Source organism: Danio rerio, chromosome 15 (assembly GCF_049306965.1).
Source record: "Danio rerio strain Tuebingen ecotype United States chromosome 15, GRCz12tu, whole genome shotgun sequence".
NCBI classification, from domain to species: Eukaryota; Metazoa; Chordata; class Actinopteri; order Cypriniformes; family Danionidae; genus Danio; species Danio rerio.
The window spans coordinates 15330883-15355690 of NC_133190.1; the positions used below are offsets into that span (position 1 = coordinate 15330883).

Here is a 24808-nt window from a genome sequence, read left to right on the forward strand (position 1 = left end):
TTAAGGTCTGATGCGTTTTCACACACAGTGACATTCTAAACGTATCACATGTAGGTGAGGTCACAGCTGTCATTTGTCATGCTCCATTACTTCTCCCACAGAATTAACTATACATGACACAAGGACATCATGATATGATGACATTCTTTTTTTTCTAAATGTACTGTACTGTACACACACGCACACACACACACACACACACACACACACACACACACACACACATATATATATATATATATATATATATATATATATATATATATATATATATATATATTAAGGGTGTAACAATACGCATATTCGTATTGAACCGTTCGTTAGGAGACTTTCGGTTCGCTACGCATTAGGAGACTTTTGGTTCGGTACTCATTACAAACGGAACATTTCAACTCAGACTAACATCTAAAAAGATAAAAGAGAATAAGCACAAAATATAATGTTTTCAGTGTAACAACGTTTAACAGGCAACATACTGCCTTCCCCGCTGTCATGTTAAACAATAAATCACCGCTTTTGAACTCAGAATATCAGTTTATTAAAGCATGCACTCATTAGCAATCTTGATGCCTTCTGTGTCTGCAAGCTCGTGCTGGCTCCACCCCTGTTGCCCCAGCAACCCTGGACCTGACACAGAACAGCCAATCTCAATAACCTGTTCACAAATCACTGCACCCGCCCACCTCCAAACACTACTCCAGTCAGGCACGCGCTACACTTGCTCGCAAAATGGGAAACGTTAATGTAATCCCAGACATCCCAGATGCCCGTAAACGAATGATAATCTTACGGAAATTGCGCGTCTCCCCCCTGGAACAGCATTCAGACAGGCAATTCCTACAGATTCGAACAGGGCAAAACCAAGGCGATCTGTACATTTATAGCTTTGCATATGGGAGATCTTAAACGTTAGTGGAAATTTCAGGTTTTAAGAAAGTGTTAAATGTAATAGAGATCCGTACAGATAGAAATACAATGTCGGGTCCCGAAAAACCATGTACACACACATGTCTGTCTGTCTGTCTGTCTGTCTGTCTGTCTGTCTATCTAAATATCATTCTATTTTTTTAAAGAGACAAACCAGTTTTTTTTTTTTTTTTGTTATTTATTGTGAATTACTGTGAGGTATGACAGTCTTTTTAATTTTAATACTTTGTTTTACTTTGTATTATTATTATTATTATTATTATTATTATTTTATTTGTTGATGGTTAAACCACATGAAATGTTAAATATATTAAATGTAAACTTTAACACGTACATGCTTAACAGACCTAAATGAGACCAAAACGGATACAAAGAGTTCATGTAATAATTCATCTATTTCATTCATTCATTAATTTCATTAATTCATTCATTCATTCATTCATTCATTCATTCATTCATTCATTCATTCATTCGTTCATTCGTTCGTTTTCTTATCCAGCACATGCTCTACGCAGCGGATGCCCTTCCAGCTCCAACCAATCACTGGGAAACATTCAAACACACTCATTCACACAAATGCAATATGGACAATTTAGCCCTACCCAACATTTAGAAATGTTATTTTTAAATGATCTTTAACTCTGTTTTTGGAAACGACCCACATACATCCTATTTTTAATCCCTCTTGCTGATAATTCCTCGCACTTCAGGCATAAACATTCCCGAGCCAGATCAACTCAAGCTCAGGTAAAGGTCAAGTCCTTTCGACCGACGTTCTAGAAAAAACTGTCATTGTTTCACCTAGATTATGCCAGTAATCCCCATCCGCAGCGTAATCCTACCCAGAATTCTCACAAAACACACAAACACGAGCCATCATCAGCCGTATCACCTTCAATAAATCCACAGCTCAAGAGCCCCGAGCAGCACATCTGTATCCACGTGGACTGGAACAGACGCACAAACCCTCCCACCAGATCTCTATACGGATCCCATAATCTGACCCGCCACTCGTGCCAATGAGAACCGGCAGATGGCCACTGAGAACTTGTCTATTTATACGGGACGCTGCAGACAGAAGCAAAAGCTGAGCCGAGCTGTGAAGAGAGACAGACAGAAAGGGGAAGGTCAAATCAAGTCACATTTATTTCTATCCGCTTGTTCAATTTAAACATATGGAAAACTGTTTCCAGGTCAAAGCCTTTACTTGTTTGCAATGAAAACTCTTTCAATAGCTGCTTATCACCACTATTTAGGCATATAACATATTGAATTTAATATTTTACAAAATCATAGTGTCCCTTACAGACACTTGCTGGATCTAAGACACTAGTATTTGAATCATTATACAGTAAAAGACAAAACAATGTCTGACCACTTGAGATTAAGCATTAATGTAGACATTATGATCATGGTTTTCAATAGTTTTAAAGTACACTTTTAGTACATTATAGTATAATTTGTTGTTGATCCAAAACTTTATACAGAGTCAAATGGGTTGAATGTTAGTTTTGCTTTAGTTTAGTTTACCAATGATTCAGTTCAGCAAAATACGAATGTCCTGGTAGAAGGAAGTTATTCACTGTAGGGCTGGTCTGGAGGCTGGCACATTGCCATTTTCAGACATATCATAAGCTGCTCTCCGAAATTACAGATTGACCAATGACAGTTGAGTATTAGTATATGGTAAGTGCAATTCAGACATCTTTAATTTCCGAGCCAAAGAGAAACAATGATGGATCCAAATCTCTCATTGGTTTAAGTGTTTTTAAGCTTTATGAAAATGATATAATAGTATAAACAAGATGCTTGTAAGACTGATTCCAGGCATCTTGAGATTAATTTATTTTATTAAATTTCCTAAACCCAAACGAGATAATGTAATGCCCAAAAGTTCAACAAAGAAGTACATTTTATCCAGTTAAGCTGAAGCAACAATGCTGACTCTGCTAACACCACCTACAGTTATTCCAAGAGTTAGTTCACCCAAAAGCTATGATTTTAATTATTTATTCATTTGTTTTTCCAATCCCCCCATATCTTTTTTTTATCTTCAAATTAAGATATTTCAGATAACCTTTATTTTACCAGGTAAGTTGATTGAAAACTAGTTCTCATTTACAATCACGACCTGGCCAGACGCAACACAAAAAGCAAATACAGTACAAAGCAGCAGGTACACAATGCAATAACAATTTCACAAATTAAGATACTACCATATAAAACCAACAATATATATATATATATATATATATATATATATATATATATATATATATATATATATATATATATATATATATATATATATATATATATTTAAAAAAAGCAGCAGAAAACTAAGATTAGGGACCAAATGAAGTGCGAACTTTGGGTATGCAAAGGTTAATAAAACTACCAGAGCGCATCACTGAAAAAGAAATTCAAGGATGATTCCTTGGATTTACTCTTTTTTTTTTTTTTTTTTCTTTTTTTACGTTAAGTGGTTGTAAACAATTTATTTGGGCTAAATTTAAACAAAAAATTAAGTTGGACAGTATTAAATTTGATTTGTTTGTTTAAATTCAACACAAATTGTTTGCAACAGTTCTGCATGCAGCACTTTTTTCAGTGCAGATTTCAACATGTTTCCTGAATGTTCAGGATTGGAAATTCCTTTAAATATAGTGGAGTTTTCCAAATAAGAATTTAGTAAATAAACAGAAATCTGAGAGTCTTCTCATTATCCATATAGAGCACTGGTCCGACACCAATCGATTCAAAGTTGTAAAAAAGGAATCAAAAACATTGTCAAAAGATCCCATGTGACTTCAGTGTTTCAACTGTAATCATATGAATCTCCAAGAACACTTTTGTGTGCCAAAAAAAAAAAAAAAAAAAAAAAACTGTAAAAATAATTGTTCACTGTTGTGTTCATGCCAAGTCAGGTACAATACACTGGTGATGATAATGCTAACAATTGGGAATACTAATAAAAAGACAATTGAAACAATGTGGTTTTAACAGCGTTTTTGGCACACTAAAGTGTTCTTGGAGCTTCATATGATTACAGTTTAACCACTGAAGTCATATGAATAGGTGACATTAACTTTAGCCAGTCTGCTCTAAAACTAGCTAAAGGTTATCACCACTAGCAAAAATAGTTCATTCTAAATTAATGCTGCTTGATGTTATATTAACATCATTAAGTCTGCATAATGTGGTCTGTGATCATGAAAACCTTAACATATTATCATAGTTAATGTGGACAGGGCTTACAGATAAATCAGTTAACTAAGACAAAAGCAACAGTGGGAAGGAGTCAAAACATTGCAGGTGAACCAATTTTTCTATCTTCTGGCCAAATAAACTAAAAGACAAAACTGCAGTCCGTTTAGAAGACAGACTATCAGTGATCTTTATAGTGAGGAGTAGCCTACTCTCTTAAAAGTAAAGGTAGAAAAGCTGTCATGGGTCTGTACCTTCTCAAAAGGTACTTGTTTGTTCCTAAATGGCCTAAATTGGTACCTTTGATGCAAATCAATGTCTACAGTGTAGGGTTGGGTATCGTTTGGGGTTATTTTGATACCAGTGCTAAACCAATACTTTTAAAATGGTACCGGTGCCAAAACGGTACCTGAACTGATATATTTAAGCCACAAAATTATGGTGGATGACTCTAGAAAAATCTTTTTTTTTGACAAAATATTTTAAATCAAACAATATAAATAAAGTTTAAAGTAAACACCAATTCACATATTTATATATGTGAATTACATTCATATTTTTCCCTTGATTATTTGTTGGTTAGCATGAATTTAGGATTTGCTTTATTAAATTACATTAGCTTACAACTAACTTGTGGAAAGGCTGTCATCAAAATACTGAACTCCTTTTTACTAGGGTTGGGGCTTGTGACTATGTTTACATGGTTATCTGTAAACTAATGATTTGCCTGAATCTGAATAAAACAAAATTATAATCAAGGTGTTTACATGAGTTGCTTTTAGAATGTTCCTTTCATGATCCAGTCTTACATGTTATAGTACATAGCTCGATTACTGTAATTGCATCCCCACGCTATCCATGGTTTCTCCAGAGTTTCATGTAATTTCAGGTGTTTCATTTTTTTATTTTCGACTTTAACTGTAGTTTCACTTTCATTCAGGAACATGTTATTCATGCCCCCATGACAAACTGAGGTATTTGATGTGAGAAATAAGTAAGGACTGGTGTCTGTGGTTCTTTAAGGTAATCAAAAATCACTGTTTACATGGTAGTCTAAACTCTTAATCAGAGTATTGTCTTAATTATATTAAAATTGGAGCATTGGTCTCCGTGTACGTACTCATTGAAAGTGCCAGATGATGTCGCAAGCTTTCAGAGACAGTGCATTCCTCTGGCTTTAAGTTGATTCCATGAGCCCTCAAATTTGTCATTTAGTTTAACGTGTTCCTCCTTACACGCAACTTTTGTAAAGCATCTGCTTCACGTTGCTGTGTCAGAATCCTTGCTTGTAAAATACAAATTAGAATGCTTAGTTTAAGCAAATTTGATAAACGCGATCCTGCATGTTGATCTGAAGAGAGTCGCTCTTGCTCACCGAATGCGCTGTACTGCATGCGTCTGTTCCCTTAACAACAAGAACAAACGCCTGACATCGCCTGTCTGTACTCCTCTAAGTTGTTTAGAATTAAATGTTTAGAGATGGTGTGACAACCCATGTGTGCCTTCGATGCACCACTTGATGCTTCTTACAGCCTTGTTGCAGCAACAGTGGCACCGAAATTAGGCACCAAAATTCCAATGCTGATTTGGTCCGGTACACACCGCTAACAAAGGTACCAGGCATGTGCTAAAATGGCTCCGGGTTTTGGTACTCAGCCCTACTTAAACGTCATCCCTGGCTCGTTAGAAATACTATATGTGCCTCCATTTTCTGGAAACATAAAAAAAAAAAAAAAAAAAACATTGCTCCAGTTATGCTTTGAAGTACGTTTCAGATGACAATTCCACTAGAGAGCGCTGTCTACTTTGCCAATGCCAATCTGAAATGTTTCTTAGGGTACATTTTGTTCCATGTTTCAGATACATGTCGTCCTTGTACACATCCACAAAAAGGCAGGATTTGTGATACAGATTACCTATCAGAAGACCACTGACCTAAACCCTTCCCTAAAACCAACCAATAGTTAATTTAAAAGCAAACATATGACAAATGTGCACTGCGACCACATAGTTTTACCTTGATTTTTTTTTTTCTTACATTGATTTTTTCTCTTTTGTTTAACTGCATTCTCAGAAATAAAGGTACGTGAGCTGGGGTGGTATATTTTCAAAAGGTACAAATTGGATCCTTAAAGGTCCATATTATTAAATCAAGGGTACATAATAGTACCTAAACGATACACAAGTGTTCCACTCAATTTTTTAAGTACTAATATATACTTTTGCGGTACCAATATGGACCCTTTAAGTACAAATCTGTACCTTTTGAAAAGGTACCACTTCAGTGACAGCTCATGTACCTTTATTTCTGAGAGTGTGTGGATCACCAGACTCAAACCCGAGCAAATGAGTTACAAAGCAAACTGACCATGCCAAATAAGTTGTTTATATGGAGATAAATGAGGTAAACATATGTGTTTACAAATCATAGACACAATTAAGATGTTTTGGGGTATTTATTTAGACTTGTGTCTAAAAATAAATAAATTAATAATCATTTATTTTTAAAAACATCTCCTTGTAAATAGGAAAGGTGCGAAACATTACAAAAGTTTTGGTTATACTGCCCCATAGCATTCATTTTATTTAGAAACTAAAGTCAAATGTATGTTTAAGTAAATTTTTGCAGTTTCATAAAGATGAAGGGTTTAAATGAGCCTGTGCTAGCACCTAAAAAGTACAAACATGTACCTTTTGAAAAGGTACTGCCCAAGTGACAGCTTTCCTACTTTTATTTTTTGAGAGCGCAAAAAGAAAGAGTAGAGGAAGGTCACGGATGATTGACTCCATCACCACTGAAGGTGCAGCCGGAGATGACTGTGTCAAGAGACAATGCTGATAAACACACTCCTCCTGCAGTTACACACCGACCAGTAAAACACGCCGGAGATAAAATCCATTTCAGGATGCTCTGTTTTTGGGGTTTTACAATATCTCACTGTGTATGACAGCTGCTCACACATCTCAATGAACTGAGAAGGGATGGATACAAAAAAAAAAAAAAAAACAGGGAGCAGAGACAAGTGGGTTGCTTTACTTCTTTACTTCCCACAAAACAAGGTGAAAGTAAACTGGGTATTTTCTGTGCAGACCGTGGTACCAATGGGAACTGCAAAAATAATGAAAATTTTCAAACAGGCATCCCAAAAGACCTTCCGAAGTCTAGGAAGAAATGTTGCCTTTATCGGAGTCTGCCAAAAGTGAAAGCCTCTTTCAAGGTTATTATACTGTAGTTCAGTAATTCTAAAGCCATAGAGTTAGAAGTATTTTTTGTAACTTGAAATAAAATAACTAATAATAAAATAAAACTTACGCACAAACAGACACGCTGTAGAAATAATATTAAAATGAATGACAAATGAATAAATTTAACATGATAAGTTACTGCATTCAAGCCATTGTAAATAGATTATACAGTTAATTCATGCATTCAACTTGATTCATTAATGATTTTTTACAGTACATATACTACATCTGTAGAGATATATCAAATACAAAAAAACATAATCATAGAGATATGGTATGCCAAGACTGCAGTATCAAATACACAAATATATTGCTTATACATTACTAAACTTTAAATAATAATAAAATAATGAATGACTAATGTAGTTATAAAAAGTTCAATTTTAGTGATACTTAAAAAATATATTTATTTAAACAACATGAGTATGGTAAATACAATAATAAATGCAGCATAAGAATACAAATGATGAAAAATATTTTAAACAATAAACCACGAAAGCTTGCTAAACCATGAAAACAAAACTTTAACAGTCACGTATTTAGATATAAACTCATATTTAAATATTATGAGCTATCAACTTCAAAATTTCATTCAATTGTATGATAAATAACAAATAAATTATTTGTTTGCTTTCAAGCTTCCACAGACATACAACTATAAAGGGAAACAAAAGGTTTAAGTAACCTCAAACAATTGTAAATAAATACCCTCAATTGATGTTAATTGAGCAGAAGTGTGCAGTGCAGCTCATGAAGGGCCACTATGTTTCAGTCCCAATTGAATACACATGAACAAGCTAATTAAGGTCTTTAGGATTTTTAAAATTGCTTAGTCCTACAGTAGCATTCACTACATTTAAAGAGAAGGTTTTTCTCTTTTCAAACCACTTTCCCTGCTTAAAGGGCACATATGGTGAAAAATCTACTTTTCCAGCTGTTTGGACAGACATACGTGTAGATACAGTGTCTAGATCGTCATACTGGGGTGATATAAACACACCCAGTCCTTTTTTTTTTTTTTTTTTTTTTTCAATTTAACAAGATAAAAACAGTGGACCAATTGGAGTGGTTTTCAGAATGACCGCAACTTAATGTAGGAGTGTGGTCCCCCCGCCCACCGAACTGATTAACAGCTATGCGTATTAACATGTCCTGATAGTCAGGTGTATAATCATATCAACAAGACTAGACGTGCGCAAAGCAACCGGGAATAAAAGGTCTGTTCACCTCGCTAGGATCATCAATCATCATCAAATGTGATCAAGAGTATGTTTTACTTGTTTAAAATGTTTTAAAACAATGCATGTGTGTAATGAAGAACAGCGATTTAATTCATCTTAACTTCAGCACAGCCACGTGTCAGAACAATTATAAATGAAGACACATCAATCCCCGTTTGTGGACGTTAAATCAGGTTTATTTTGTACATTAACATAACAGTTATCCATACAGCAGTGGAGATTAACCATTATATTGTTAAATATGCGTGCAAAAAGAGTGTAAAGCTAAACGCGTGCTCGGTCTTTGTGTGTGCGTGTGTATCTGTGGTTGCACGCGTGAACTTTGTAACGACATTGTGTGTGACTCATCATTACAACTGCACAATAAATACTCATTGGTAAAGTTCTTATTGTAGTATTTCTCACAAACGCTACGTGAGATCTTCTTCCTTAAAGTCTGTGTGTTGTCTGAGGCAGCCGAGGGAGGAGATTAGGGCATGCAGAAAGGCACGTAGAAACGGTAGGCGAGGAGGACTAGCCTTAAAGGTGCAGTACGACAAAACAGCCCCCTGGTGCAAAAATGTAAAAAACAGAATCATGTAAAAGGTATAATGAAAAATCTGATGGGTGTTTTGAGCTGAAACTTTACAGACACATTCTGGAGATGCAAAATACTTATATTTAATCTAAAAAAAAGGGGTAACCTAGGTGCCCTTTAAAGGTCAGATATAGATTTTGAGGCATTTATAAAACAGGGTTACCATGAAATTTCTGGAATATCTGGAATTTTAAAAGGTCTTTTCCAGAAATGAAAAATCTGAGAACTCATATTTTCATTTTCTCTTTGCTTCTCATTTATAAAGATGTACTATTTCTATACAGAGTTTTTCATTACATTGTTTCACAGGGTTAGGCTTTTTTTCAATGCTATTTAATTCCTTTTCCATTGGTCAACAAGCAATCAAATGAAGTCACCTGGCTGTACCTGTTATAATACAAGCTTTGGCTGTTTTTGTCTACTCAGACCTCAACCAGTCTGTCCTAGTGTTTGTGGGGAAAAACGTATAACTATTGCAGGCTAGAATGGCAACTTTTCTTAAAAGTTGTTGTAACTTTTGCATAATTTCTTGTGCTAATTTGTTGTGAATATATACAGTATGTTACCGGAAACGTGTGAAATTCTGGTATTATATGGTAGTGGAATCTCATACTGGCAATATACTGTCTTACACTAATGTTTAACAGTCATGTGCTTGGACAGCCATCATCAAACAACATGTGCCACCACCAATATCAGTGGAGGAAAAAATGTTGGAGGTAGACCAGTTGCATATCTTGCCGCACAGCAACTGGACATATAGTTGAATGCCTAGCCGATATATAAAGTAGCAATCATTTCTTACTTAACATTTGGCATACTCTCTCTCTCTCTCTCTCTCTCTCTCTCTCTCTCTCTCTCTCTCTCTCTCTCTCTCTCTCTCTCTCTCTCTCTCTCTCTATATATATATATATATATATATATATATATATATATATGTATATATATATATATGTATGTATGTATGTATGTATAAAAACCTCAAGAACCATTGATCTTATATCTTACCAGAAAAACAAAGAATTTACCTCTTACTATACAAAGCCTCGTACTATGAACTACATCATATTTGATGCGTAAATGACTCTAGCTTTACAAAAATCATCTTAGAACTGCATATTTTATTGATTAATATATTGAATCTAGCCTTCTTCAAATAGGCTTTGGCTGAATGTGCATTGCTATAATGTCACATGACATCTAAATAGGGTCATACACCTAAGAAGAAATGGTGCAGTGCGTGTCTAAAGGTATCACACACAAGATGTACATTTTCTAAATGAAAATATAGTGCTATTTGAAAAAACAATGCAGATGGCGCGGAAGGAAACTGAACATACGTTGAGCATATGTTGAACATTTGTCACAGCTGGACAAATTCTAAAGAAAATCTGAGGTAATACTAAGGGGCAAGCACCTTTATATTTTGTGCCGTTTGCTTTATTTGTGTGTAAAATTCAGCGTTCAGCATTATGAAGTGACTAAACACAACAGTTCAGTTTTTCTTTTCAATTTCAATTGCAGGGGTTCCCAATCTCGATCCTGGAGGTCTGGTGTCCTGCAGATTTTAGCTCCAACCCCAATCAGACACACCTGGGCTAGCTAATCAAGCTCTTACTAGGTTTTCTAAAAAACATCCTTGCAAGTGTGTTATGCAAGTTGAAGCTAAAATCTGCAGGACACTGAACTTCCAGGACCAAGTTTGAGAACGCCTGCTGTAGGTCATGAAAATTCAGCTGTAGTCACTGAAAGGTATGAAACACAATTCAAGGAATATTACATTTAGCTTAGAGTGAGAATACTGACTTATATTCTTGAAAAATTCACCTATGACTACAGTTTTGTCAGTTGTCCTTACACATGCTGTAACTTTAGGACAGGAGGAAGTATTATACAGTTTAAATGCTTAAGCTTCACTTCACAAGCCATATCTCATCTTCAAATGGCATTCACACTTTTGGCCTGATAAGAGGAAACCGACTGTGTGATAAGAAAGTTTTTTTTTATAAAAAGAAAAAATTAAAAATCCACCCTACAGATATCTCAAGCCACTGAGTCACTGAAAGCTCCAGGGGCACCATCTGATTCGTTACTCTTATAAAACAGATGAAAAGACAGTTGGAGAATTCATCTCTATGCATGGGGTTCTTTAAGGATATGGAAAAGAAAGAAACATTTTCTTTGATTCTGACTAGAAAGATCTAAACGTCTGGTAAAGTAGGACCTCTGAAGCTTCTGAATGTTAGCTTTTAAGAGCTGGCAATGGCATAGCAGATGAAATTATGTTTTAAAAATGATGTGTTCACAGCATTACTAGACTGTAAAAAGATTGCATGTCAACAAGTCATGGCAGCAAACGTGTAATTGTTGCTTTAACCTATTTTAATTTTTTTTTTTTTTTTTATGACAAGTTTAACTTTATGTTTGGTTAGTTTGACTGATATAAGTTCAGATGACAAGAAACTGTTAATTTGATTTAACTCAAAAATGTAAAACAGCAAGACATTTTTACAGCGTATGAATGATTCTGAATTAAATTACAAATTGTTAAAAGTTGCGAATAAACTAAAGATTTCCGAAGTATGTACAAATATTCCACCAAGATTCCAAGTGGTAGACATAAAATTGAATAATGTGTGTTCATATCTTGAAGTTGGTCTGTCTGATGTGATTTATCCCTATGCAATTTGATTGGACGGGAATCAGCAGGCTAATTAATCTACTCAGTTAATCTCTGTAGACAAGAAAAACATAAACATATGAAGCAGTGACTGATATAAATCAAAAAAATATATACTTGAATAAAAGTACAGATTTTTAGTTACTCAGTAATTACAGTAATTTTTTGTTACTCAGTAATTGTAATTACAGTAATTTAAGTATCTGCAACTCAATAAATTATATCACTGATTCAAACCTAAACAAAAATCACTGTTACATGGCTTTACCAAATCATAGCTTGTAATAAAACAGTTTCAGTAGATTTATAATAAAAAATTCCATTAAAATATTATAACATATAGGGTTTATTTATTTTATTTAATATTCATTCATTCATTTTCTTGTCAGCTTAGTCCCTTTAATAATCCGGGGTCGCCACAGAGGAATGAATCGCCAACTTATTCAGCAAGTTTTTACGCAGCGGATGCCCTTCCAGCCGCAACCCATCTCTGGGAAACATCCACACACACATTCATACACTACGGACAATTTAGCCTACCCAATTCACCTGTTCCACATGTCTTTGGACTGTGGGGGAAACCAGAGCACCCGGAGGAAACCCATGCAAAGGCAGGGAGAACATACAAACTCCACACAGTAACATCAACTGAGCCGAGGTTCGATCCAGCGACCTTCTTGCTGTGAGGCGACAGCATTACCTACTGCGCCGTTGCCTCACCTTTATTTATTTATTTATTTATTCATTTATTTTATGTATTATTATTATTTTTTTTTTATAAATGTTGCTAGTGTATTTTTATGTTATTTAGTTTTTTTTTTACTTTGTAGCATCTTTGAAGTGTCTCTTGGGCATTCAAAATGCAAGCTCCTAAATCTTTAAATGGGGAAACATCAAATTCTCAAAAACTGTTTGCCAAGCCTACAATTGTTGTTTTTATATACAGTTGAGGTCAGAATTTTTAGCCACTGTTTGATTTGTGATTTTTAGCCACTGTGTGATTTGCATTTGAATGGCTGAGGTTGGAATCCATTAGGCTAGACAAAATCAGCTGTTAGTTTCAAACAGATTACAAAACCAAAGAACAATTGTTTTCAAGTGTAGTTGGTTAATTTAAAAGAGATTTCAAGCTTAATTTAATTTTATTTTCCATGTCTGTGAGGCAGATATTTGCTGGGATTCCAACAAGTTTACACCTTAAAGAAATCATACCAATGAAGCTGCAGAAACTGTCATAAAAACACAGGTTTGGATCTCCCCCTTCCCCGGAGATTTGTCAGTCTAAAGCGATTGATGATTGGCTTCTACACTAGATGGCCTGGTTTGCTTTGCTTGAGCATCCATATTGGCTGTTACATTTTACCATATTCAAAACTAAACGAGTGGCATGTGTTGTGTATTCTATAGTCTTTGGTATGACTTCAAAAGTGGGAACTATGACATTTTTGCTGGTCATGAGATCAAACTCCATTTTCAAATTCATCATCAATCTCTTTATATGAAGGCACTTAACTCTTGATCAGCCCCGAATGAAGAAAGCAGAGCACTGACTCTGACCTAACGGCAGACCCAGAGTCAGTCAGGCAGCGGTGAATGTGATTGTGCCGAGACCCTGTCATAAAATGATTTTTTACTGAACCAAGGAAAGAAGACAGACAGACAGTAGGGATCGGTCATCCTTGAAAGGCCAAATAGGAAGTGATGGTTTCCCACAGTGCTGGATCTGTTTCTCTGCAGGAACCCCAGAATGGATTAGTAAAGGCTTTGGCTGTGGTTTGACTGGCTGTAACCGTAGATCAATAGAGACTTTGGAGCGCAGGACAAATACATAAAGTGCACTTAAGCAGACCTTAATTATGCCAACAGACACAATGTTGAAGATATACTGGGTTTTTACTGCTGAAGGCAAACGCTAAATTTTCTGGGTCATATTTCATGTGATTATTTAATGTCATTTGAAATTTAAAACTGCTTATGGTGGGAAAACTATTGGTAAGGATGAGATCAAACATCATCACAATACATTTTTAATGTTGCACACTTTTACAGTTCTAGGTTTTGGAATAAGATTACAACTTTACATTATAGGAACAACCACACACCAAGTGTAAATATTCATAAATAAAACATATAAATAAAATAAATATATATATTTATACAATTTTACCCTATTTTTGTGAGATAATTATATAAATTTGAATTTTTCTTTAAAAAATAAAAATAAAACATTTTTTAGTCATCATAAAAATAAAATAGAAAAAAAGTAATTAAATTAAATTAAATTAAATTAGAACTTGATTACAGTTGATTTTATACAAATAGTAGCTGCCAAATCTCTTGTATTATTCCAAATGTGAGCTGCATACTGTGAAAGCTCCTGTTCTTAAGCCCCTTTTTGGACAGGACTACTTTTCCCTGAGGGCGTCAGGTTAATTTGTGTTTCACAGTCATACTTTGTGATTTTAATCCTTTATAATCAAACATGCCTGTGTTTTTTTTTTCACCACACAACCTCTAGAAAACAGCAAATTACCTACTGTTTTTCAGCTAACCGAAGTCCTCTGAGAAATCTAATCCTGTCCGGATGGAAACGCCTGTGGAATGACACATGGCTTCTCCTCATTTATTTTGACCTTCATTGAAAACCGTAACTAAAGTTAAATTTCTCATCGTGCTGCCTGCTGCACCTTTTTTATGGGTTTCGACCTTTTTTGCCAGCTTTCTGGGGGAAAGAAACAGTTGGTGGCTCAAGTGCTGCTGGCATCCCATCTGACAAAAATAGAAAATTAAATCAGCATTGCTGCATTGCCACTTTTCTTAAAGTGTTCTTACAGAAATGGTTTGCCCAAGGATGAGGGGTCAGATTCACGAAAGATTCTCAAAAATACATTTCTTTTTAACTACCATTGTTCTGACTTTTCTGAGGGATAGTTTACCAAACATGAAATATCTGTAATCATTTATGAACCATCCACTTGTTTAAAACTATTTGAGTTTCTTGATTCTGTTGATCACAACTGACTTCCATAGTATTTTTCCTGGACGTCAATGCATCAACCAGCATTTTCCCCAAAATAACTTATTTTGTGAGGATATTTCATCGCAAACACCCACCACCACACACTGTGTGTTCTACTGTGATATGTCAGAATGCCAGTCTGTTGTCATTGGTTTGCCACTTACAGTACTTATTGGAAACCATATCTGCATTTCAGCTCCAGAGACTTCCCCGCAAGTTGCAAATACAGTGATACAAACAGCAACGATGGCATCAAATCTGTGCCCTCATCCTTCATAAGAGCATGTGTAACCCCTCTGGTTCTATTTACCCCTTTCTGAAAGCGATTTAATATCTTTGACGTTTCCAGCATGGGAGGCAACTGAGCTAAACAAGGATACTAAAAACCACAGCCTCCAGCATCTAGAGTGCATCTAAAGTCCAGAGGAGTTTGCTTTACCCACACAACTCTTATTATCTGGCATCTATTTTTCAAAACCCCTAAACCATAAACCTCACTTCCGTTTAGATCATGGTATCTATGTAACTCACTCCGCTTAAAGCATGATTAAAACCAGCACTAACCTGGGAGGCAAGCACGTTAACAAGGATGCTAACATTTGTAGCCTCTAACGTATGTTGCAAGTGCACCTCTTAAGGCCATGGGTATGAGGTTCAATTGCACACTCACTTCCCAAACCATACTCCTCGTCTGGGTCTTTCTTACTAGCTGGTCTAAATGTGCTTCTCAGAGCTCAAACCGTAAACCTTACTTTCACCTGGATCGGGACACCATTCTTCCAATTATACCAAACCCATTTACAGTGGTATTTGAACCATCAATTGTGACATTTGAGTCATACACACTAAGTAGTACTCTAAAGACTAGCACTTCTTGTGTCAGTAGCGAGGGTGCCTGTTAAAGGCATGTGGGCCAGGTGTACATGCACAGCTCCTTTAGGTGGCTATTAGACTTTCTTTGTTAATCCCTAAACCTGACTCCTATCTGGGTCACGCTATCAATATAACTTCTCTGATTTAGTTGCTAATGCACCTTTTGATGCCATGGGAGTGAGATTTATATGTACAGCTCTTAGATGTGGGCATTATACTTTCCCCTCTAATCCCTAATCTCACTCTCACTCGGGTCATGGCACCAATGTAACCCCTCCATTTCTAATCCTTAAACCTCACCCCATTTGGGTCACAACAGTAATATAACTACCCCAGTTCAGTTGATAATGCACCTCTTGAAGCCATGGGAGTGGACATTACAAGCGCAACTCTTACACATTGCCATTACTCTTTCCCTCTAATTCCTTACATCACTCCCATCCGGGTCATGGCCCTAGTGCATCTCTTCCATTTTTACCCAACACATTTAGAGTGGAATTTCAACAATCCTTTGTGTCATTTCAGATAAAACAACTAGCAAGTACTCTAAAGTCTACCACTACTAGTATCGGTAGCTATGGTGACTCTTGAGGTCATGGGAGAGAGGTTTACATGCAGAGCTTCTATAGGTGACCATTCCACTATCCACTGTTATCCTTAAATCTCACCCAATTTGGGTCACGGCAGTAATGTAACTCCCCCAGTTCAGTTGCTAATGCACCTCTTAAAGTCATGGTAGAGAGATTTACATTCACAACTTTTACATGTTGCCATTACACTTTTTCTCTAATTCTTAACTTCACTCCCATCCGGGTCACAACACCAGTGCAACTTCTCCATTTCTACCCAATATATTTAAAGTGGGATTTCAAAAATCATTTGTGTCGTTTCAGGCAAAAAAAGTCTAGCAAGTACTCTTAAGGCTACCACTGCTGGTGTCAGTAGCTATAATGCCTCGTAAGGTCATGTGACAGCGGTTTACATGCACAGCTTCTATAGGTGACCATTACTCTATCCCCTGTTATCCTTAAACCTTACCCCGTTTGGGTTACGGCAGTAATGTAACTCCCCCAGTTCAGTTGCTAATGCACCTCTTGAAGCCACTGCAGTGAGATTTACAAGTACAACTTGTTGTACAACTTACATGTTGCCAATACACTTTCCCCTCTAATTCTTAACATCCCTCCCATGTGGGTTACAACACCAATGCAACTCTTTTATTTCTGCCCATCATATTTAGAGTGGATTTTCAACAATCATTTGTGTCATTTCAGGAAGAACAACTAGCAAGTACTTTGAAGTCTAACACTACTAGTGTCAGTAGCTATGATGACTCTTGAGGTCATGGGAGTAAAGTTTACATGCACGGCTTCTATAGGTGACCATTACACTTTCCCCAGTAATCACTAAACATCGCCCCATCTGGGTCACGGCAGCAATGTAAGTTTTCCAGTTCAGTTGCTAATGCATCTCTTTAGGCCATGGGAGTGAGATTTATTTACACAACTCTTACAGGTTGGCATTACCCTTTTCCTCTAATTCCTAACACCCCACCCATCCGAGTCACTGCACCAAGGCAACCCTTCCATTTTTACCCAACACATTCAGAGTAGGATTTCAACAATCATTTCTGTAATTTAAGGAAGAACAACTAGCAAGTACTCTAAAGTCTACCACTACTGGTGTCAGTAGCTATGATGACTCTTGAGGTCATGTGAGAGGATTACAATGCCAGGTTCTATAGGTAACCATTACACTATCTACTGTAATCCTTAAACCTCACACTTTTTGGGTCATGGCAGAAATGTAACTCCCTCAGTTCAGGAGTTCAGTTGCTAATGTACCTCTTGAAGCCATTGGAGTGAGATTTACAAGTACAGCTCTTACACGTTGCCATTACCTCTAGTTCCTAACATCACTCCCATCCGGGTCATGGCACCAATGCTCCTCTGTTTCTATCCAAAAAGTTTAGTGTGGAGTTTTAACAATCATTTGTGTCATTTCAGGCAGAAAATCTAGTAAGTATGCTAAAGACTACCACTACTAGTGTCAGTAACTATGGTCCCTCTTAAGCTCATGAGAGTAAGGTGTACACACACCATTCCTATAAGTGACCATTATACTTTTCACACTAGTCCCTAAACCTCACCCTATCTGGATATCGACAGCAATGTAACTCTTCGAGTTTAGTTGCTAATGCATCTCTTGAGGCCATGGGAGTCAAATTTACATACACAACTCTTACAGGTTGCCATTACTCTTTCCCTCTAATTCCCAACATCCCTCCCATCCGGGTCATGGCACCAATACAACTCCTTCAATTCAGTTGGTAATGCACCTGTTCAGACCTGCAAGTTTTACATACACAGCTCCTATAGGTGGCCATTAAACTTTTCCCACTAATCCCTAAACCTTACTCCCATCCGAGTCACAGCACCAAATGTAACTCCTCTGGATCAGTTGCTAATATGCCTCTTGAGACCAGGGAAGTGAGGTTTACCTACATATCACTGCACTTCACATCTTAAAAACATGAGCCAAACTCTTCTATGCTTCAGCAACATCTACAGTGTTGGAAGGTCTAAGATCATTGTTTTTCAGACAGCCAATGATGTGTAAATGTGTTTCAAACCTACATAGGTTCTTCTTTCTTTTGGAAAACAATTATTCAATGTATTGTGTACTACGATCTTTTGACAATGCGTAGACCTTTTACATTCACAAACAGCTACATTTAAAGAGCATAATAGGCTGCTTTAAGGCTTTAAAGTTACAGCCTCCTCTGGTTAAGCAGGGAGCCATTGATTTCGCTGAGGTGTGAAATGTTTAAGCAGAATATTGATGTGCTTCACAACATAATGGAAGAACAGGCCTGACCTCCTCCATTCTTCACTCCACTTCCCTCCCCACCCATTTTACAGCCTCGCCTCTATCCCGCTGTCTGCAGTGTGTATCTGTGTTGGCTTCCAGACCAGATCAACTGGAAAATTACATGTCTGCCCATTTAAGCTCCATTGGCGAAAGTCTGTTGTTGGGCATCAACTCAAAAGTGGCAAGAGTTCATTTAGAGCAGTCGCCGGGTGCATTAAGCAGAGTGGGAGGAGGAAGAGTAATAGGTAATAGAAGAGCAACACACAGGCTAATACATCGGCGCAATTAGCCGCAAGCCGAGGCAGCTGTGGCGTGACGGAGGCCTGAGGGTAATTGCAGACCCCACTCATCACTGCCTCTCGTTAATACAGAACTCTGCACCCCTGAGAGAGAGAAAGAGGGACTTCCTCTCTTTCGCCCTGCTCTGTACTTTCATTCCAATCATCCCCGAGCACCACTCTGCTTCATGGTGAGCCCACTCTCGGCTTTTCTCTCTGGAGATTGAAGTGTGCACCCTAGTCCTACCACATGCTGAAAATATGACAGTCTGTTTGAAAAGTCCGGGATGGAGCGTTCAATCTTGAGCTTGCATTCGGAATACAGCCTCATCTGCATATTTCGTGCGCAGCGCGGATTGTGATGGATGGCAGAAAAGAAAGGGAAAAGGGAAAAAATCTAAAATATTCCACTCAGACACCTGGGTTCTTATGAAATTACGTAACAAATGGTGGTTAAATTACATTTACCAGCACTATGACAAAGCAAAAAAGCTGACTAATGTAGTCTAAGTATTACACTTGCTAATGACAGAAGGGTTTCATGGCTGCTGCCTAAAAAAATAATAATAATAAATAAAATAATAATAATAATAATAATAATAATAATTATTATTATTATTATTATTATTATTATTATTATTATTATTATTATTATTATTATTACTATTACTATTACTATTATTACTGCCTCTACATTATTATGACATTATATAATAATAATAATAATAATAATACTTATTATTATTATTATTATTATTATTATTATTATTATTATTATTATTGTTATTATTATTATTACTGTCTCTACTGTATTATGACATTTTATAATAATAATAATAATAATAATAATAATAATAATAATAATTATTATTATTATTATTATTAATAATAATAATAATAATAATAATAATAATAATAATAATAATAATTTTTATTATTGTCTCTACATTATTTTGAATAATGTAAAACTATTACACTCGTTAATCACATAAAAGATTCAGCTTATTATTATTATTATTATTATTAGTATTAGTATTATTATTATTAATAATAATAATAATAATGATAAGCAGAATCTTTTATGTGAATAACAAGTGTAACAGTTCTACATTATTCATAATAATGTAGAGACAATAATACAAATTATTACTATTATAATATATAATATAAAATAATAATGTAATTAATATTATATTATTACTATTATTATCATTATTATTATTATTATTATTAAATAATTAATTAATTCTTATGTAAAAAAATCAAATTTCGAATTTAATTTTATTTTCTTTTATCAAACTTTAATCTTTGGTGGTCATTACTCCATGCTTTAGTGTCAGATGAGTAAAACAGCTAATAATTAAAAACATAAAAAATCTGTAAATCTTTATTTTTCATATACAACAATTAGGTTACCCCAGCCCTGTTATAGAATGAGGATGCAAGCTATTAGTGTCCTCAAACAGACTTGAAAAACACTAAAAGGATCATTAGGACAGAGAGTGACCACCAGGAGTGTGTGCCCAATCAGTGCAATTTTAAGCTTTCAGCATGCCTTTTTTCTACCATGTGTGTTCTTGCCGCTAATTTGACACTAGAACAAGCTCTAAAATGGTAAAAGAAAACTATAAAATCTTGCAAATCCATCTAATTCAAAGCCCCCCTTTCATTTCACACAACAGAGAACTCATCATGATGCAGCAGACTAGAGAAAATGGCCAAACTGTGGTTGCTGTGACAGATGCAGCTAAACCAGTATGTTCTGCCAGCCCAGCTCTGACAGTTAAACGGTGACTCCTTAAGCAAATGGCAATTCCATGTGAGTGTTAATGGGACGTGCAAACATTCATGCATTTAATTTGCCTTTTATGGTTATATTTAGATTGATGTCATATGATTATTTTCAGATTTCAAATTTTATTTTCAGAACTAAGACACTGAATATTTCAGAAATATTGCTTTTCTTCATCATTCCTTATTTCATTTTTCTCTTTAACTTGCACACATTAGTTTACATTTTTTTGTTGAATTCCAATATTAAAATTCCCATTAAAAATGTATTAATTTATTTAAAGTCTCTTGTAATTTAAGTATGAGAGAACATCTCAAAAGTCCATATTTGTCCTCAGAATTTTGTTGTATAATTCTTGTACTTGTAATTCTGAGAATCACACGTAAAACTTAATGCATATATAAATAGCAAAATATAGTATAAATCAGAAGTTTGGTAGAATGATAAAATATACATTACTGATTTAATCCTAATGTGTGTGTAGAAAAATTAAGCACACATAACTGTAGTGGAAATTGTCTTGCATAACCTTAAGTCAATACAATAAACTGAAGGTCATTCTGAAAAAAAAATGCTATTGACTAATATATTATTATGTCAGTTTAAGCAATTCTGTCATTTACATACCCCACATAGAATACTGTGACAAAGCAAATAAATAAAACACAAACCAGCTGGAGGTAATATTGAAGGGCATTAAAGGGGAAAAAGCACATGTTTGCTAACAGCACACAGATTAAATTAGGAATGGTTATGAAATCGCCACCTGCACCTGACATGACTCAAATGTTTGCAGGCTACAGAAGCTATAGGCAATACGGCGCACACACGCATGCATCTACAGGCCCACCGTGGCCCCCTACCTGTGGACAAGTATAAGACATTATGAGCTTTGCAACTTGACATTCAAAACTCCTCCAGTTTATTATATTTTTTATTTATTTATGCAAATGGAATAAATTAATATTGGATGGGTATTTATCTTCATCACAATAATATATATATATATATATATATATATATATATATATATATATATATATATATATATATATATATATATATATATATATATATATATATATATATATATAATGTATCAGTGAACTGATACTCAACAGTGCTTTTTAATGAATGATAACACCTCACCTTATGACATCATGGTGATTCTAACAGGACATTTTTGCATGTGAATAAAATGCAGTGATGATTAAAGTCACATATCTCATGGTTTTGGCTTAAGACATGTAAGATGCGTATTATCACAAAGGTGTATGTGCACTATTATCAAGCAGAAAAACCCAATCACCACTCTACTAAATGTAGGTATAACATATTATAATGCAGAAAAAACGAATAAATCAGCTTCTGCTGCCACCACGGGTAAAACACCATGTCTAGCAGAATTAACCCACAACCCTAACCCTAATATTACAAGAGCGATTAAACAGCACATAGTATGCCCTAACACCATTTTGAGTCCTTTAAAATCACTCAAGCCCTGCCCCGTTCCAAGATGCACACACATGATCGCATATGCAAATATAGAAGAGAAAGTGAGCTGTCAAATTGATGTTGGGAAGATTCGTGGCTCTGGTGCATTGCTGACCATTACTCAGCATCCACAGAAACACACCGCTATCATTGCATCTGGCAGCACTTCTAATTTATAATTATAGCCATCAGGGATGAACCCAAACCCCTTAAAAATCCACCAAACAAGCCGAGGAAAGAGATTGAAATACTTTGCACAGCCAATTAAATCAAACAAGCTTATTCTACAGAACCTAAGAAAAGATTACCTTTCTTTAGCGATGCTCCTTCGGTGAAACAAAAAAAGTGTCAGCCGGTCGTCGCTTGACGAGGACAGGGTGGGATATCTTTAATTGCAGCGATATTAAAACCTTGGGGGAAAGATTAGAAAGGTTCGGTTTGGTCACACAGTGCCTTAATGTTCTTCTCAACGTGCACCAAAAAACAAAACACTCTCATTTTTCTTTTCTTCCTGTAATACGCGATTTGCCTCTACTTTTGCTTTCGTGCAGGAATAGTTCCCATTCTTGCGCTCCTCGACCCTTCCCAGGTGCGGTGAATCAGATCTCTAGTTTCCTTTGGTTTCACCTTGCAATAAAGAATCCATATCCATATTCTGCTGATATACAGGGCAATCCATTCCGTCAGAGATGTAGATCCTCGAAAAGCAAGCCTCTCGCAATATCATCCTGAAAGATGGGTGAGTTAGAAGACAAATACGCACGAAGCGTCTGCTCGTCTTGGAGCGCGCTGGAGAGTGGGCGTTATAGGGGAAGATCTTCACTGCTCACTGCCAATAAGCATGCATGCCTCCGCCTGAAGCGCGGCTCCTCCACATGCACACACACGTAGGCTTTCTGTCAGCGCGGATGGCGAAAACTTGGGACTTTTAGGTTGGTGGGAGGTTAATAGAGCACATCGTGTAAAATCTGATGAGATTGACGGACTCTGAGGTGCGGTTGCAATGAACACCTGCACGTGAGGGGTTTTTATAATGCAAACTGGTGATAATCTGGTCAAGAAACATATGCGCGGGTTTACGATTGCGCGCTTTGGTTTCAGCACCACGGACAGCGCACAGCAACTCTAAACTTTAGAACGGATTTGTTTTTTTGTGCTGGTGTAAACGTGATTCGGAGCAGTGAAGTGATGGCAGTAGTTATTGATTACTAGAGGAAGCAACGAATCATTTTAATGTCTTGTTTCTTAATTTGAGAAATGTCTGTACTGTAATGGATTGTATTACTTTCACTGCTCTTGGGAGTAATATTGAGAATACATTGGGCATGAATAGAACTAAGAAACAAATGAAATTCTTGAAAACGATAAGTCTATGATAAGATAAGATAAAATAAGGTATAGAAAGCTATCTGATCTATCTAAAGACTAATTCTAAAGATCAAATCGAGCGTAATGTAATACATTTTACCAGTAATAGAAGATATTTCATTCAGTGTAAAATAGTTAATATTCTTTAAAAAATACTGTCAGGCATATGTATAACAATAATCATTTGAGTACAATTCTCACTAATAAAAGACTAATTCACCCAAAACTGAAAAATCTGTCATCATTTTCTCATCCTACTTGTTCTCACCTCAAATTTTCTTTATTTTGTTGAACACTAGTAGATATTTTAAAGAATGCTGTAAACATGTAACTTAAATTTGTACCTGTAAACATGATTTAAGCTCAATAAACTACTAATTTGCTGCTTATTTATAGCTAATAGGTTAGTACTAGTTAGTACTAGTAAGCCAGTTTCTTAATAGTTTAAAATAAGCTACTAGTCAACAGTGAGTACTTTACTAAAGTGTTGCTAAAAGCACTATTTAAATGGCATTTTTTTTCAAAGAATGTTTAACCCATTTGTCAAAAAGTAATGATTTCAAATATTATAAAACGAATATGATCACGTATTCGTTCATATGTTCTTCAAAACAACAAAACCGTATAAAGTGCAAGGTGTGTATATATATATAGAGAACAAATATATATATATATATATATATATATATATATATATATATATATATATATATATATATATATATATATATTTAGAACAAATAATTAAACAATAGATACAGCACTACTGAATATGAACAAATAATTAAACAATAGATACAGCACTACTGAATATGAACTAATACATGACCGTATTACATTATTACATTTTAGAATATTCGACCATGATGAAATGTATTTATTGTTATTGATATTTTATGTATGATATTTTGTTAGAAAATAAAAAAATCAAATTAAATCAAAAAATGTTTTATAGACTTTTTTTCACTAATTCATAACATAATGTTTAATTCAACATGTTGCTAACATTGTTGTAAATACTAATTATGTGTATAATACTATTGATTAATGAGTAAAAATGTCTACACCATTTATTCATTAGTATGATGCAATATGACAAATGCGAAAATAATCTACCAAAAACCTTTTTGCACTTCGCCACGTGAACAGCTAACACAAATAGTTAACTTTATTGGAAAAGTGTGTGAATAGTCCATTGCCTAAACCACTTAAAAATATTTACAAATTGTGATACT

The 24808-nt window shown here is 35.4% G+C and overlaps 1 protein-coding gene across 3 annotated transcripts in view; it reads right to left on the reverse strand.

Moving 5' to 3' along the window:
- zgc:172282 overlaps positions 1–23003 on the reverse strand; it is a 265284-nt gene extending 242281 nt beyond the window's left edge. For all 3 annotated transcript variants that reach the window (XM_021481316.3, XM_073922616.1, XM_073922617.1), the window contains exon 1: positions 22514–23003. The gene's annotated coding sequence lies outside the window, so the exon portion shown is untranslated. The remainder of the gene's footprint in view (positions 1–22513) is intronic.
- Between the last annotated feature and the right edge of the window lie 1805 nt (positions 23004–24808).